Here is an 18859-nt window from a genome sequence, read left to right on the forward strand (position 1 = left end):
TACATTTATAAAACCTACAAATTGAAACGGATTGCGCTAATTCTTTCCGAACGGGTCTAACATTCACAATGAAAAACCATTTTATCACGCGTTTCTATTTTCCACTCTTACAAAATTTCTCTAAATATTTGGTTTTTGCGAGATTTTAAGCTATATTATCATGAACAAAATCTACAATTCCCATCGGCTCTCTCAGGTTTCTTAAAAAAAAGTCAAATTCGTGTGCACACACGTATTTCTATCCAAAGATGCATGTTCGCGTCCAGAAATATTTGCGTTTGGTAATGTATGGTATTAAGTGGAAAAATCGTCGCTTCTCGGGCTTGAAATGCGTTTTTCGCATATACATTAATAAAACCTACAAATTGAAACCGATTGTGCTAATTGTTTCTGAATGGGTTTAACATTCACAATGAAACAGCATTTTATCACTCCTTTCGATGTTTTACTCTTTCAAAAGTTCTCTAAAATTTTGATTTTTGCGACAATTTAAGCTATATAATCATGAATAAAATCTACAACATCCCATCCGATTTCTCTAGTTTCTAAAAAAAAATTCAAATTCGTGTGTAGCCACGTATTTCTATCCAAAGATTCATGTTACGTCCAGAAATATAGGCGTTTGCTAGTGTATTGTAAAAAGTGGAAAAATCGTCGTTTCTCGATCTAGAAATGCGTTTTTTCGTATATACATTAATAAAACCTAAAAATTCCTACCGATTCTGTTAATTTTTTCCGAATGGCTCTAACATTATCAATGAAACCGCATTTTATCTCTCGTTTCGATTTTCCACTCAAACAAAATCGCTCTAAATTTCGAATACCATCTGATTTCTCTAGTTTCTATAAATATAAAAAAATCGCGTGTAGACGCGTATTTATATCCAAAAATTCATGTTCGCGTCCAGAAATATCTGTGTTTGCTAGTATATTGTAAAAAGTAGAAAAATCGTTGTTTCTCGGGCTAGAAATCCTTTCTTTCTTATATACTTTAAAAAACCTAAAAATTGAAACCGATTGTGCTAATTGTTTCTGAATGAGTTTATCATTCACTATGAAACGGCATTTTATCATTCGTTTCCATTTTCCACACAGATAAAATATCTAAAAAAATTTGGATTTTGCGAAATTTTAAGCGATATAATCATGAATAAATTCTACAATTCTCATTGGATCTCTCTAGTTTCTTAAAAAAAAATGTGGAATTCGTGTGTACGCACGTATTTCTATCCAAAGATTCATATTCGCGTACACAAATATATACCTTTGCCAGTGTATGGTATGAAGTGGAAAAATCGACGTTTCTCGGGCTAGAAATGCAGTTTTTTTATATACATTAATAAAACCTACAAATTCCAACCGATTATGCTAAGTTTTTCTGAATTGCTTTAACATTGACATTGAAACCCCATTTTATCACTCGTTTCGATTTTACACTCATATAAAACTTCTCTACAAACTTTGGTTGTTGCTAGATTTTAAGCTATATAATCATGAATAAAATTTAGAAATAATGACGGATCTTTCTGGTTTCTTAACAAAGTGTCAAAGTCGTGTGTACACAAGCTTTTCTATCCAAAATTTCATGTTCGCTTCCAGAAATATATGCGTTTGCTAGTGTATTGTAAAAAGTGGAAAAATCTTTGTTTCTCGGGCTAGAAATGCGATTTTTCGAATATACATTAGGCTAATAAAACCAACAAATAAAAACCGATTGCGCTAATTCTTTCTGAATGGGTTTACCATTCACAAAGAAACATCATTTTCTCACTGGTTTCGATTTTCCATTCAGATAAAATTTCTCTAAAAATTTGGTTATTGCGAGATTTTAAGTTATATAATCATGAATAAAATCTACATATAATGACGGATATTTCTGGTTTTTAACAAAATATCAAATTCGTGTGTACACACGTTTTTCTATCCAAAATTTCATATTCGCTTCCAGAAATATATGCCTTTGCTAGTGTATTGTAACAAGTGCAAAAATCTTCGTTTCTCGGGCTAGAAATGCGTTTTCGTATATACATTATGCTAATAAAACCTACAAATTGAAACCAATTGTGCTAATTCTTTCTGAATGCGTTTAACATTCACAATGAAACAGCATTTAATCACTCGTTTCGATTTTCCACTCATACAAAATTTCTCTAAATATTTGGTTTTTGCGAGATTTTAAGCTATATTATCATGAATAAAATCTACAATTCCCATCGGCTCTCTCTGGTTCCTTAAACAAATATCAAATACGTGTGTAGACACATATTTCTATCCTAAGATGCATGTTCGAGTCCTGAAATATTTGTGTTTGCAAATGTATGGTAATAAGTGGAAAAATCGTCGTTTCTCTGGATAGAAATGCGTTTTTTTGGATATACATTAAGAAAACCTACAAATTGAAACCGATTTTGCTAATTATTTCTGAATGGGTTTAACATTCTCAATAAAACAGCATTTTATCTCTCATTTCGATTTTCCACTCATTCAAGAATTCTCTAAAATTTTGGTTTTTGCGATATTTTAAGCTATATAATCATGAATAAAATCTGAGAATCCCATCGCATTTCTCTAGTTTCTTAAAAAAATGTGAAATTCGTGTGTAGACACGTATTTCTATCCAAATATTCATGTTCGCGTCCAGAAATATATGCGTTTGCTAGTGTATGATAATAAGTGGCAAAATCGTCGTTTCTCGGGCTAAAACGCGTTTTTTTGTTTATACATTAATAAAGCCTTCCAATTCCCAGCGATTGTGCTATTTCTTTCTGAATCGGTTTAACATTCACAATGAAACAGCATTTTATCACTCGTTTCGATTTTCCACTCATACAAAATTTCTCTAAATATTTGGTTTTTGCGAGATTTTAAGTTATATTATCATGAATAAAATCTACCTACAAATTGAAACCGATTGTGCTAATTCTTTCTGAATGGGTTAAACATTCACAACGAAACGGCATTTTACCACTCGTTTCAATTTTCCACTCTGATTAAATTTCTCTAAAAATTTGATTTTCGCGAGATTTTAAGCGATATAGGCATGAATAAAATCTACAATTCCCATCGGATCTCTCTGGTTTCTTAAAAAATATCAAATTCGTGTGTACACAGTATTTCTATCCTAAGATTCTTGTTCGCGTACAGAAATATATGCGTTTGCTTGTGTATGGTAATAAGTGGAAAAATCGTCGTTTGTCGGGCTAGAAATGCGTTTTTTCGGATATACATTAATAAAACCTACAAATTGAAACCGATTGTGCTAATTCTTTCTGAATGGGTTTAACATTCACAATGAAACAACATTTAATCACTCGTTTCGATTTTCAACTCTGATAAAATTTCTCTAAATTTTTTATTTTTGCGAGAATTTAACCTATATAATAATGAATAAAATCTACAATTCCCATCGGACCTCTCTGGATTCTTAAAAAAAATGTCAAATTCGTTTGTACACACGTATTTCTATCCAAACAGTCTTGTTCGCGACCAGAAATATATGCTATTGCTTATGTATGATATTAAGTGGAAAATTCGTCATTTCTCGGGCTAGAAATGCGTTTTTTCTTATGTACATTAATAAAACCTACAAATTGCATACGATTGAGCTAATTTTTTCTGGATGGGTTTAACATTCACAATGAAACAGCATTTTATCACTCGTTTCGATTTTCCACTCTTACAAAATTTCTCTAAATATTTGGTTTTTGCGAGATTTTAAGCTATATTATCAAGATTAAAATAAATAAATCCCGTCGGATCACTCTGGTTTCTTAAACAAATATCAAATACGTGTGTAGACACATATTTGTATGGAAAGATTCATGTTCGCGTCCAGAAATATCAGCGTTTTTGCTAGTGTATTGTAAAAAGTGGAAAAATCGTTGTTTCTCGGTCTAGAAGTTCGTTTTTTCGTATATACATTAATAAAACCTACAAATTGAAATCGATTGTGCTAATTCTTTCTGAATGGGTTTAACATTCACAATGCAACATCATTTTAAAACTCGTTTCCATTTTTAACTCATACAAAATTTGTCGAAAATTTTCGTTTTTGCGAGATTTTAAGCTATATAATCAAGAATAAAATCTACACATCCCATCAGATTTCTCTAGTTTCTTAAACAAATTTCAAATTCGTGTGTAGACACGTATTTCTATCCAAAGATCCATGTTCCCGTCCAGAAATATATGCGTTTGCTAGTGTATGGTAATAAGTGGAAAAATCGTTTTCTCTCGGGCTAGAAAGGCGTTTTTTCGTATATACATTAATAAAGCCTTCCAATTCCCAGCGATTGTGCAAATTCTCTCTGAATCGGTTTAACATTCACAATGAAACAGCATTTTATCACTCGTTTCGATTTTCCATTCAAACAAAATTTCTATAAAATTTTTAATATTGCGAGAATTTAAGCTATATAATCATGAATAAAATCTACACATCCCATCAGATTTCTCTAGTTTCTTAAAAAAATTTCAAATTCGTGTATCGACACGTATTTCTATCCAAAGATCCATGTTCGCGACCAGATATATATGCGTTTGCTATTGTATGGTAATAAGTTGAAAAATCGTCGTTTCTCGGGCTAGAAACGCGTTTTTTCGTTTATACATAAATAAAGCCTTCCAATTCCCAGCGATTGTGCTAATTCTTTCTGATTGGGTTTAAAATTCACAATGAACCAGCATTTTATCACTCGTTTCGATTTTCCACTCTTACAAAATTTCTCTAAATATTTGGTTTTTGCGATATTTTAAGCTATATTATAACGAATAAAATAAACAAATCCCATCGAATCTCGCTGGTTTCTTAATAAAATATCAAATTTCGTCTGTACACACGCATTTCTTTCCAAAGATTCATGTTCGCGTCCAGAAATATATGCGTTTGCTAGTGTATTGTTAAAAGTGCAAAATCGATGTTTCTCAGGCTAGAAATGCGTTTTCTCTGATATCCATCAATAAAACCTACACATTGAATACAATTGCGCTAATTCGTTCCGAACGGGTTTAACATTCGCAATGAAACAGCATTTTGTCACTCATTTCGATTTTTCACTCTTACAAAATTTATCTAAATATTTGGTTTTTGCGACAATTGAAGCTATATAATCATGAATAAAATCTACACATCCCATCGGATTTCTCTAGTTTCTTAAAAAAAATTCAAATTCGTGTGTATACACGTATTTCTATCCAAAGGTCCACGTTCGCGACCACAAATATATGCCTTTGCTAGTGTATGGTAATAAGTGGAAAAATCGTCGTTTCTCGGGCTAGAAGCGCGTTTCTTCGTATATACATTAATAAAGACTTCCCATTCCAAGCGATTATGCTAATTCTTTCTGAATGGGTTTAAATTCTCAATGAACCAGCATTTTATCACTGGTTTCCATTTTCCAATCATACAAAAATTCTCGAAAATTTCGGTTTTTGCGAGGTTTTATGCTATATAATCAAGATTAAAATCTACAAATGCCTTCGGATTTCTCTAGCTTCTGAAACAAATTCAAATTCGTGTATAGAAACGTATTTCTATCCAAAGATTCATGTTCGCGACCACAAATATATGCGTTTCCTAGTGTATTATAATAAGTGGAAAAATTGTCTTTTCTCGGGCAACAAATGCGTTTTTTCTTATATACAGTTATAAAACCTACATATTGAAACCGATTGCGCTAATTCTTTCCGAACGGGTTTAACATTCGCAATGAAACACCATTTTATCACTCGTTTCGACTTTCTACTCATAAAAAATTTCTCTAAATATTTGGTTTTTGCGAGATATTAAGCTATATTATCACGAATACAATCTACCTACAAATTGAAACCGATTCTGCTAATTCTTTCTGAATGGGTTAAACATTCACAACGAAACGGCATTTTATCACTCGTTTCGATTTTCCACTCTGATAAAATTTCCCTAATTTTTTTTATTTTAGCGAGAATTTAACCAATATAATAATGAATAAAATCTACAATTCCCATCGGACCTCTCTGGATTCTTAAAAAAAATGTCAAATTCGTTTGTACACACGTATTTCTATCCAAACAGTCTTGTTCGCGACCAGAAATATATGCTATTGCTTGTGTATAGTAATAAGTGGAAAATTCGTCATTTCTCGGCTAGAAATGCATTTTTTCATATGTACATTAATAAAACCTACAAATTGCATACGATAGAGCTAATTTTTTCTGGATGGGTTTAACATTCACAATGAAACAGCATTTTATCACTTGTTTCGATTTTCCAGTCATACAAAATTTCTCTAAATATTTAGTTTTTGCGAGATTTTAAGCTCTATTATCAAGATTAAAATAAACAAATCCCATCGGATCACTCTGGTTTCTTAAACAAATATCAAATACGTGTGTAGACACATATTTCTATCCAAAGATTCATGTTCGCGTCCAGAAATATCTGCGTTTTTGCTAGTGTATTGTAAAAAGTAGAAAAATCGTTGTTTCTCAGGCTAGAAGTGCGTTTTTTCGTATATACATTAATAAAACCTACAAATTGAAGCCGATTGTGCTAATTCTTTCTGAATGGGTTTAACATTCACAATGAAACAGCATTTTGTCACTCGTTTCGATTTTTCACTCTTACAAAATTTATCTAAATAATTGGTTTTTGCGAGAATATAAGCTATATTAGCATGAATAAAATCTACAATTCCGATCGCCTCTCACTGGTTTCTTAAAAAAATGTCAAATTCGTGTGCACACACGTATTTCTATCCAAAGATGCATGTTCGCGTCCAGAAATATTTCCGTTTGCTAATGTATGATAATAAGTGGAAAAATCGTCGTTTCTCGGGCTTGAAATGCGTTTTTTTTTCGGATATACATTAATAAAACCTACAAATTGAAACCGATTGTGCTAATTCTTTCTGAATGGGTTTAACATTCACAATGAAACAACATTTAATCACTCGTTTCGATTTTCCACTCTGATAAAATTTCTCTCAATTTTTTATTTTAGCGAGAATTTAACTTATATAATAATGAATAAAGTCAACAATTCCCATCGGACCTGTCTGGATTCTTAAAAAAAATGTCAAATTCGTTTGCACACGTATTTCTATCCAAACAGTTTTCTTCGCGACCAGAAATATATGCTATTGCTTGTGTATGGTAATAAGTGGAAAATTCGTCATTTCTCGGACTAGAAATGCGTTTTTTCTTATGTACATTAATAAAACCTACAAATTGCATACGATTGAGCTAATTTTTTCTGGATGGGTTTAACATTCACAATGAAACAGCATTTTTTCACTCGTTTCGATTTCCACTCTTACAAAATTTCTCTAAATATTTGGTTTTTGCGAGATTTTAAGCTATATTAGCAAGATTAAAATAAACAAATCCCATCGGATCACTCAGGTTTCTTAAAAAAAATGTCAAATTCGTGTGTACAAACGCATTCCTTTCCAAACATTCTTGTCGCGTCCAGAAATATATGCGTTTGCTTGTTTATTGTAAAAAGTGGAAAGTCGTCGTTTCTCGCGCTAGAAATGCGTTTTTTCTTATATACATTAATAAAACCTACAAATTGAAATCGATTCTGCTAATTCTTTCTGAATGGGTTAAACATTCACAACCAAACTGCATTTTATCACTCGTTTCAATTTTCCAATCTGTTTAAATTTCTCTAACAATTTGGTGTTCGCGAGATTTTAAGCGATATAAGCATGAATAAAATCTACAATTCCCATCGGATCTCTCTGGTTTCTTAAAAATTATCAAGTTCGTGTGTACACACGTGTTTCTATTCAAATATTCATGTTCGCGTCCAGAAATATAGGGTAAGGTGGTACATTATGTATATAGGTACAATACGGATCAAGCTAAGATTAGCGTAATTTTCTACAAGACTATTGTTGGTAGACCTGTTTTGAGCAGTGCGTCAAGGAGGAGGATCCTTGCTGTGTTTATTGTGTGAGCTTCAGTACAGCTGTGCCTTTCATTGAAGCTCTACAATTTATTTTGCATAGGAAGGTAAATACTTGCACATGGAAGATATCCAATTTATAAAACTGCACAGTATTTAAGTTCCTGGTGTAGCTTCAAACATGGCAGTATCATTTTCCTTTTTATACAGTCTTATGATGCTATAAAATAGACGACTGTAGGTGCAAGTGCTGTCACCTATTGTTGCATTGCAACAATGAATGATCCCCATACATTTAACATTACTAAAGTACAATATGGATCAGTAGTCTAGGTACAGTATGGATCAGTGGTCTAGCTACAATATGGATATAGCCTAGTAGTACAAATGGGATCGGGAGAAGTTAGACGATTATTTTTTGTTGTAATTATTTTTATATATAATCCTATGCGTATATTTTATATATTGCAATTTTTTTTCGTTTTGTTGTTGATTTTAATATTTTTTCTTACATGTTCATGGGTAGATGTCAAGGGTAAAAACAGAACCTAAATGCAGACGAAAGTGGAAGCCATCGGTGATGAACACTGCAATTAAGAGCGTCAAGGAAGGGTATTTGTTTATACGTGAGGCTTTCGAGTTACTTTTACTGCACTCCATAGAAAACTGAAGCTTGAAGAGCAGAGAGGTACTGGGTGAAAGCTTCGTTTAGGAGACGCAATAGTCTTGGTTTAACACCTCTTCAGGTGAGGCAAGCCGCATTTAACTTTGCAGAAGGAAGTCAGGTGAAATACCCATGGAATACGGAGAACACATTTGCACGGATTGATTGGTTTCTCGCATTTCTAACGAGGCATTCAAATTCGAGTGTAAGGGAACCCGAGTGTCTGTCACGTACCAGAGCTCAAGGATTAAATAGGCAATCAGTTGCGCATTTTTTCGGTAACTTGAAAGAAGTTACGGACCAATTTGAATTGTGTGACAAGCCTTATAATGTGTCCTTTATGGATGAGTGTGGTTTTCCACTTAATAACAGGCCTTCTAAGATAGAATATCAAAAGGGGAAATGAAAAGTTGTTGCTATTACCAATGCAGAAAGAGAGGAAAATGTAACCATCGTTGGATGTTGTAACACATCCGGTGGATTCATCCCTCCAATAGTCATTTTTGAAAGTGTTAGGAAACACCCAGAATTTCAGGACAGCTTGCCTCCAGGCTCGATAGTGGCAATGAGCGAGTCAGGGTACATAAATGAAAATCTCTTCTTGGCATGGTTGAATCACTTCAATATATACAAAACCCCAGGCAGAGTCTTGATAGTTCTGGACAATCATTCAAGCCATGTGAGTTTGAAAGCCTTGGAATATTTTCAGATGAATGAGATGAATTTTTAGGGTTACCACCACATAGCACTCATGTCTTACAACCATTACACAGAACATTGTTTAAGTCACTGAAGACCAAATACCATAAGAATGCAATTGAATGGATTCATCCAAATGAAAATCTGTCGAAGGAAAGATTCTGTCCCATATTCAACATGGCTTTGAACACACGGAATCCGTAGGTGCAACTGTTAAAAAGTTTTCAATGTACTGGGATATTCCCATTCAACGATGACATTGTTACGGAGAAAAAATTTGAACGTGCAGTCACGTCTATATAATCAAATAATGATGCCGAAAATAAAGCTGGTCATGCAACCGCTAGCACTAGTAGGCCCTAAACCTCTAGAGAGCTCTCAAGCAGACAAACAAATGCGACCAAGCCTATATTTTCATAAACTAGATCATCCACCAAAACTAGTGGCAACTTCTCAAGTCATAAAAGTTGTTTTTCGTCACCAGAGGACACAATAAAACATTTGTTGCCTTTTCTACCTAAAAAGGAGTCGTGCCGAAAACGGAAACTGCAGACCTCTGGCCACCTTCCTTCCCCACAAAACATTGACACCATTCGTATTAAGATATGTGGCAATGAAACCACAAATAAAACCAAAATCAATGGTGAGAAGCCCAACAGTGCTAAAAGGAAGTGTGTTGGTGTTATCAAGGAATCACCAAAAAGAAAAGATGTGTGTGGATTCTGTTATCTGAATTATGACTGTCCGCAATCCATAAGGAAAGGAGACTGGATTTGTTGTCAAGGGTGCCAAATGTGGTATCATGATATCTGTGTAGGTGGAAAAGGTAAAAAAAGTTTATTTGTGGCAAATACCAGTAATTCTATACGTACTATGTAGCGATCCGAATTGTACCAACTGAGGTACATTCTGGATCATTTTTTGTTAGATGTAATTTATTTTTCAGTGCTTAACTTAAGTGAAGTAATTTTGCTTAAACACTTGTATCATATCAGTAAATGTCCAAAGATTATATAAACATAAAATCATAATGCACAGACGTGTATGTTGGTTGGAACAATAAAATCTGTCTTTAGTGATCCATAAAGTACCACCTTACCCTATGCGTTTGCTACTGTATGATAGTAAGTGGAAAAATCGACGTTTCTCGGGCTAGAAATGCTTTTTTTCGTATATACATTAATAAAACCTACAAATTGAAACCGATTGTGCTAATTCTTTCTGAATGGGTTAAACATTCACAATGAAACAGCATTTTATCACTCGTTTCGATTTTCCACTCAGACAAAATTTCTCTAAAATTTTGATTTTTGCGAGAATTTAAGCTATATAATCGTGAATAAAATCTACACATCCCATCGGATTTCTATAGTTTCTTAAAAAAATTTCAAATTCGTGTGTAGACACGTATTTCTATCCAAAGATCCATGTTCGTGACCAGAAATATATGCGTTTGCTAGTGTATTATAATAAGTGGAAAAATCGTCGTTTCTCGGGCTAGAAACGCGTTTTTTCGTATATACATTAATAAAGCCTTCCAATTCCCAGCGATTGTGCTAATTCTTTCTGATTGGGTTTAAAATTCACAATGAACCAGCATTTAATCACTCGTTTCGATTTTCCACTCCTACAAAATTTCTCTAAATATTTGGTTTTTGTGAGATTTTAAGCTATATTATCATGAAGAAAATCTACAATTCCCTTCGGCCCTCTCTGGTTTCTTAAACAAATATCAAATACGTGTGTAGACACATATTTCTATCCAAAGATGCATGTTCGAGTCCTGAAATATTTGCGTTTGCAAATGTATGGTAATAACTGCAAAATCGTCGTTTCTCTGGATAGAAATGCGTTTTTTTGGATATACATTAAGAAAACCTACAAATTAAAACCGATTTTGCTAATTCTTTCTGAATGAGTTTAACATTCTCAATAAAACAGCATTTTATCACTCATTTCGATTTTCCACTCATACAAGAATTCTCTGAAATTTTGGTTTTTGCGTGATTTTAAGCTAAATAATCATGAATAAAATCTGAGAATCCCATCGCATTTCTCTAGTTTCTTAAAAAAATGTGAAATTCGTGTGTAGACACCTATTTCTATCCAAATATTCATGTTCGCGTCCAGAAATATATGCGTTTGCTAGTGTATGATAATAAGTGGAAAAATCGTCGTTTCTCGGGCTAGAAACGCGTTTTTTCGTATATTCATTAACAAAGCCTTCCAATTCCCAGCGATTGTGCTATTTCTTTCTGAATGGGTTTAACATTCACAATGAAACAACATTTAATCACGCGTTTCGATTTTCCACTCTGATAATATTTCTCTAAATTTTTTATTTTAGCGAGAATTTAACCTATATAATCATGAATAAAATCTACAATTCCCATCGGACCTCTGTGGATTCTTAAAAAAAAATGTCAAATTCGTTTGTACATACGTACTTCTATCCAAACAGTCTTGTTCGCGACCAGTAATATATGCTATTGCTTGTGTACGGTAATAAGTGGAAAATTCGTCATTTCTCGGGTTAGAAATGCGTTTTTTTATGTACATTAATAAAACCTACAAATTGCATACGATTGAGCTAATTGTTTCTGGATGGGTCTAACATTCACAATGAAACAGCATTTTATCACTAGTTTCGATTTTCCACTCATACAAAATTTCTCTAAATATTGGGTTTTTGCGAGATTTTAAGCTATATTATCAAGATTAAAATAAACAAATCCCATCGGATCACTCTGGTTTCTTAAACAAATATCAAATACGTGTATAGACACATATTTCTATCCAAAGATTCATGTTCGCATCCAGAAATATCTGCGTTCTTGCTAGTGTATTGTAAACAGTGGAAAAATCGTTGTTTATAGTGCTAGAAGTCCGTTTTTTCGTATATAAATTAATAATATCTACAAATTGAAACCGATTGTGCTAATTCTTTCTGAATGGGTTTAACATTCACAATGAAACAGCATTTTAAAACTCGTTTCCATTTTCCACTCATACAAAAATTCTCGAATATTTTGGTTTTTGCGAGATTTTAAGCTATATAATCAAGAATAAAATCTACAAATCCCTTCGGATATCTCTAGTTTCTCAAACAAATTCAAATTCGTGTATAGAAAAGTATTTCTATCCAAAGATCCATGTTCGCGTCCAGAAATATATGCGTTTGCTAGTGCATTGTAAATAATGAAAAATCGTCGTTTCTCGGGCTACAAATGCGTTTTTTCGTATATGCATTTATTAAACCTACAAATTGAAACCGATTGCGCTAATTCTATCCGAACGGGTTTAACATTCACAATGAAAAACCATTTTATCACTCGTTTCGATTTTCCACTCCTACATAATTTCTCTAAATATTTGGATTTTGCGAGAATTTAAGCTATATTATCATTAATAAAATCTACAATTCCCATCGGCTCTCTCTGGTTTCTTAAAAAAATGTCAAATTCGTGTGCACACAGGTATTTCTATCCAAAGATGCACGTTCGCTTCCAGATATATTTGCTTTTGCTAATGAATGGTAATAAGTGGAAAAATCGTCGTTTCTCGGGCTAGAAACGCGTTTTTATCGTTTATACATTAATAAAGCCTTCCAATTCCCAGCGATTGTGCTAATTCTTTCTGAATGGGTTTAACATTCACAATGAACCAGCATTTTATCACTCGTTTCGATTTTCCACTTTTACAAAATTTCTCAAAATATTTGGTTTTTGCGAGATTTTGAGCTACATTATCAAGAATGAAATAAACAAATCCCTTCGGATCAATCTGGTTTCTTAAACAAATATCAAATACGTGTGTAGACACATATTTCTATCCAAAGATTCATGTTCGCGTCCAGAAATATCTGCGTTTTTGCTAGTGTATTGTAAACAGTGGAAAAATCGTCGTTTCTCGGGCTAGAAACGCGTTTTTTCGTTTATACATTAATAAAGCCTTCCAATTCCCAGCGATTGTGCTAATTCTTTCTGAATGGGTTTAACATTCACAATGAACCAGCATTTTATCACTCGTTTCGATTTTCCACTTTTACAAAATTTCTCAAAATATTTGGTTTTTTCGAGATTTTGAGCTACATTATCAAGAATGAAATAAACAAATCCCTTCGGATCCATCTGGTTTCTTAAACAAATATCAAATACGTGTGTAGACACATATTTCTATCCAAAGATTCATGCTCGCGTCCAGAAATATCTGCGTTTTTGCTAGTGTATTGTAAACAGTGGAAAAATCGTCGTTTCTCGGGCTAGAAACGCGTTTTTTCGTTTATACATTAATAAAGCCTTCCAATAACCCAGCGATTGTGCTAATTCTTTCTGATTGGGTTTAAAGTTCACAATGAACCAGACTTTAATCTTTCGTTTCGATTTTCCACTCTTACAAAATTTCTCTAAATATTTGGTTTTTGCGAGATTTTAAGCTTTATTATCAAGAATAAAAAAAATAAATCCCATCGGATTAATCTGGTTTCTTAAACAAATATCAAATACGAGTGTAGACACATATTTCTATCCAAAGATTCATGTTCGCGTCCAGAAATACATGCGTTTGCTAGTGCATTGTAAAAAGGGAGAAATCGTCGTTTCTCGGGCTTGAAATGCGTTTTTTCGGATATACATTAATAAAACCTACAAATTGAAACCGATTGTGCTAATTGTTACTGAATGGGTTTAACATTCACAATGAAACAGCATTTTATCACTCGTTTCGATTTTCCACTCACACAAAATTACTTTAAAATTTTGATTTTTGCGAGAATTTAAACTATATAATCATGAATAAAATCTACACATCCCATCAGACTTCTCTAGTTTCTTAAAAGAATTTCAAATTCGTGTGTAGACATGTATTTCTATCCAAAATACATGTTCCCGTCCAGAAATATATGCGTGTGGTAGTGTACGCTAATAAGTGGAAAAATCGTCGTCTCTCGGGCTAGAAACGCGTTTTTTCGTATATACATTAATAAAGCCTTGCAAATCCCAGCGATTGTGCTAATTCTTTCTGAATGGGTTTAACATTCTCAATAAACCAGCATTTTATCACTCTTTTCGATTTTCCACTCCGATTAAATTTCTCTAAAAATTTGGTTTTCGCGAGATTTTAAGCGATATAATCATGAATAAAATCAACAATTCCCATCGGATCTCTCTGGTTTCTAAAAAAATATCAATTTCGTGTGTAGACACGTATTTCTATTCAAATATTAATGTTCGCGTCCAGAAAAATATGCGTTTGCTACTTTATGATAATAAGTGAAAAAATCGTCGTGTCTCGGACTAGAAATGCGTTTTTTCGTATATACATTAATAAATCCTACAAATTGAAACCGATTGTGCTAATTCTTTCTGAATGGGTTTAACATTCACAATGAAACACCATTTTATCACTCGTTTCGATTTTCCACTCATACAAAATTACTCTAAAATTTTGATTTTTGCGAGAATTTAAGCTATATAATCATGAATAAAATCTACACATCCCATCGGATTTCTCTAGTTTCTTTAAAAAATTTCAAATTCGTGTGTCGACACGTATTTCTACCCAAAGATCCATGTTCGCGACCAGAAATATATGCGTTTGCTAGTGATGGTAATAAGTGGAAAAATCGTCGTTTCTCGGGCTAGAAACGCGTTTTTTCGTTTATACATTAATAAAGCCTTCCAATTCCCAGCGATTGTGCTAATTCTTTCTGATTGGGTTTAAAATTCACAATGAACCAGCATTTAATCACTCGTTTCGATTTTCCACTCCTACAAAATTTCTCTAAATATTTGGTTTTTGTGAGATTTTAAGCTATATTATCATGAAGAAAATCTACAATTCCCTTCGGCCCTCTCTGGTTTCTTAAACAAATATCAAATACGTGTGTAGACACATATTTCTATCCAAAGATGCATGTTCGAGTCCTGAAATATTTGCGTTTGCAAATGTATGGTAATAACTGCAAAATCGTCGTTTCTCTGGATAGAAATGCGTTTTTTTGGATATACATTAAGAAAACCTACAAATTAAAACCGATTTTGCTAATTCTTTCTGAATGAGTTTAACATTCTCAATAAAACAGCATTTTATCACTCATTTCGATTTTCCACTCATACAAGAATTCTCTGAAATTTTGGTTTTTGCGTGATTTTAAGCTAAATAATCATGAATAAAATCTGAGAATCCCATCGCATTTCTCTAGTTTCTTAAAAAAATGTGAAATTCGTGTGTAGACACCTATTTCTATCCAAATATTCATGTTCGCGTCCAGAAATATATGCGTTTGCTAGTGTATGATAATAAGTGGAAAAATCGTCGTTTCTCGGGCTAGAAACGCGTTTTTTCGTATATTCATTAACAAAGCCTTCCAATTCCCAGCGATTGTGCTATTTCTTTCTGAATGGGTTTAACATTCACAATGAAACAACATTTAATCACGCGTTTCGATTTTCCACTCTGATAATATTTCTCTAAATTTTTTATTTTAGCGAGAATTTAACCTATATAATCATGAATAAAATCTACAATTCCCATCGGACCTCTGTGGATTCTTAAAAAAAAATGTCAAATTCGTTTGTACATACGTACTTCTATCCAAACAGTCTTGTTCGCGACCAGTAATATATGCTATTGCTTGTGTACGGTAATAAGTGGAAAATTCGTCATTTCTCGGGTTAGAAATGCGTTTTTTTATGTACATTAATAAAACCTACAAATTGCATACGATTGAGCTAATTGTTTCTGGATGGGTCTAACATTCACAATGAAACAGCATTTTATCACTAGTTTCGATTTTCCACTCATACAAAATTTCTCTAAATATTGGGTTTTTGCGAGATTTTAAGCTATATTATCAAGATTAAAATAAACAAATCCCATCGGATCACTCTGGTTTCTTAAACAAATATCAAATACGTGTATAGACACATATTTCTATCCAAAGATTCATGTTCGCATCCAGAAATATCTGCGTTCTTGCTAGTGTATTGTAAACAGTGGAAAAATCGTTGTTTATAGTGCTAGAAGTCCGTTTTTTCGTATATAAATTAATAATATCTACAAATTGAAACCGATTGTGCTAATTCTTTCTGAATGGGTTTAACATTCACAATGAAACAGCATTTTAAAACTCGTTTCCATTTTCCACTCATACAAAAATTCTCGAATATTTTGGTTTTTGCGAGATTTTAAGCTATATAATCAAGAATAAAATCTACAAATCCCTTCGGATATCTCTAGTTTCTCAAACAAATTCAAATTCGTGTATAGAAAAGTATTTCTATCCAAAGATCCATGTTCGCGTCCAGAAATATATGCGTTTGCTAGTGCATTGTAAATAATGAAAAATCGTCGTTTCTCGGGCTACAAATGCGTTTTTTCGTATATGCATTTATTAAACCTACAAATTGAAACCGATTGCGCTAATTCTATCCGAACGGGTTTAACATTCACAATGAAAAACCATTTTATCACTCGTTTCGATTTTCCACTCCTACATAATTTCTCTAAATATTTGGATTTTGCGAGAATTTAAGCTATATTATCATTAATAAAATCTACAATTCCCATCGGCTCTCTCTGGTTTCTTAAAAAAATGTCAAATTCGTGTGCACACAGGTATTTCTATCCAAAGATGCACGTTCGCTTCCAGATATATTTGCTTTTGCTAATGAATGGTAATAAGTGGAAAAATCGTCGTTTCTCGGGCTAGAAACGCGTTTTTATCGTTTATACATTAATAAAGCCTTCCAATTCCCAGCGATTGTGCTAATTCTTTCTGAATGGGTTTAACATTCACAATGAACCAGCATTTTATCACTCGTTTCGATTTTCCACTTTTACAAAATTTCTCAAAATATTTGGTTTTTGCGAGATTTTGAGCTACATTATCAAGAATGAAATAAACAAATCCCTTCGGATCAATCTGGTTTCTTAAACAAATATCAAATACATGTGTAGACACATATTTCTATCCAAAGATTCATGTTCGCGTCCAGAAATATCTGCGTTTTTGCTAGTGTATTGTAAACAGTGGAAAAATCGTCGTTTCTCGGGCTAGAAACGCGTTTTTTCGTTTATACATTAATAAAGCCTTCCAATTCCCAGCGATTGTGCTAATTCTTTCTGAATGGGTTTAACATTCACAATGAACCAGCATTTTATCACTCGTTTCGATTTTCCACTTTTACAAAATTTCTCAAAATATTTGGTTTTTTCGAGATTTTGAGCTACATTATCAAGAATGAAATAAACAAATCCCTTCGGATCCATCTGGTTTCTTAAACAAATATCAAATACGTGTGTAGACACATATTTCTATCCAAAGATTCATGCTCGCGTCCAGAAATATCTGCGTTTTTGCTAGTGTATTGTAAACAGTGGAAAAATCGTCGTTTCTCGGGCTAGAAACGCGTTTTTTCGTTTATACATTAATAAAGCCTTCCAATAACCCAGCGATTGTGCTAATTCTTTCTGATTGGGTTTAAAGTTCACAATGAACCAGACTTTAATCTTTCGTTTCGATTTTCCACTCTTACAAAATTTCTCTAAATATTTGGTTTTTGCGAGATTTTAAGCTTTATTATCAAGAATAAAAAAAATAAATCCCATCGGATTAATCTGGTTTCTTAAACAAATATCAAATACGAGTGTAGACACATATTTCTATCCAAAGATTCATGTTCGCGTCCAGAAATATATGCGTTTGCTAGTGCATTGTAAAAAGGGAGAAATCGTCGTTTCTCGGGCTTGAAATGCGTTTTTTCGGATATACATTAATAAAACCTACAAATTGAAACCGATTGTGCTAATTGTTACTGAATGGGTTTAACATTCACAATGAAACAGCATTTTATCACTCGTTTCGATTTTCCACTCACACAAAATTACTTTAAAATTTTGATTTTTGCGAGAATTTAAACTATATAATCATGAATAAAATCTACACATCCCATCAGACTTCTCTAGTTTCTTAAAAGAATTTCAAATTCGTGTGTAGACATGTATTTCTATCCAAAATACATGTTCCCGTCCAGAAATATATGCGTGTGGTAGTGTACGCTAATAAGTGGAAAAATCGTCGTCTCTCGGGCTAGAAACGCGTTTTTTCGTATATACATTAATAAAGCCTTGCAAATCCCAGCGATTGTGCTAATTCTTTCTGAATGGGTTTAACATTCTCAATAAACCAGCATTTTATCACTCTTTTCGATTTTCCACTCCGATTAAATTTCTCTAAAAATTTGGTTTTCGCGAGATTTTAAGCGATATAATCATGAATAAAATCAACAATTCCCATCGGATCTCTCTGGTTTCTAAAAAAATATCAATTTCGTGTGTAGACACGTATTTCTATTCAAATATTAATGTTCGCGTCCAGAAAAATATGCGTTTGCTACTTTATGATAATAAGTGAAAAAATCGTCGTTTCTCGGACTAGAAATGCGTTTTTTCGTATATACATTAATAAATCCTACAAATTGAAACCGATTGTGCTAATTCTTTCTGAATGGGTTTAACATTCACAATGAAACACCATTTTATCACTCGTTTCGATTTTCCACTCATACAAAATTACTCTAAAATTTTGATTTTTGCGAGAATTTAAG

This window comes from Periplaneta americana, chromosome 8 (genome assembly GCF_040183065.1).
Source record: "Periplaneta americana isolate PAMFEO1 chromosome 8, P.americana_PAMFEO1_priV1, whole genome shotgun sequence".
NCBI classification, from domain to species: domain Eukaryota; kingdom Metazoa; phylum Arthropoda; class Insecta; order Blattodea; family Blattidae; genus Periplaneta; species Periplaneta americana.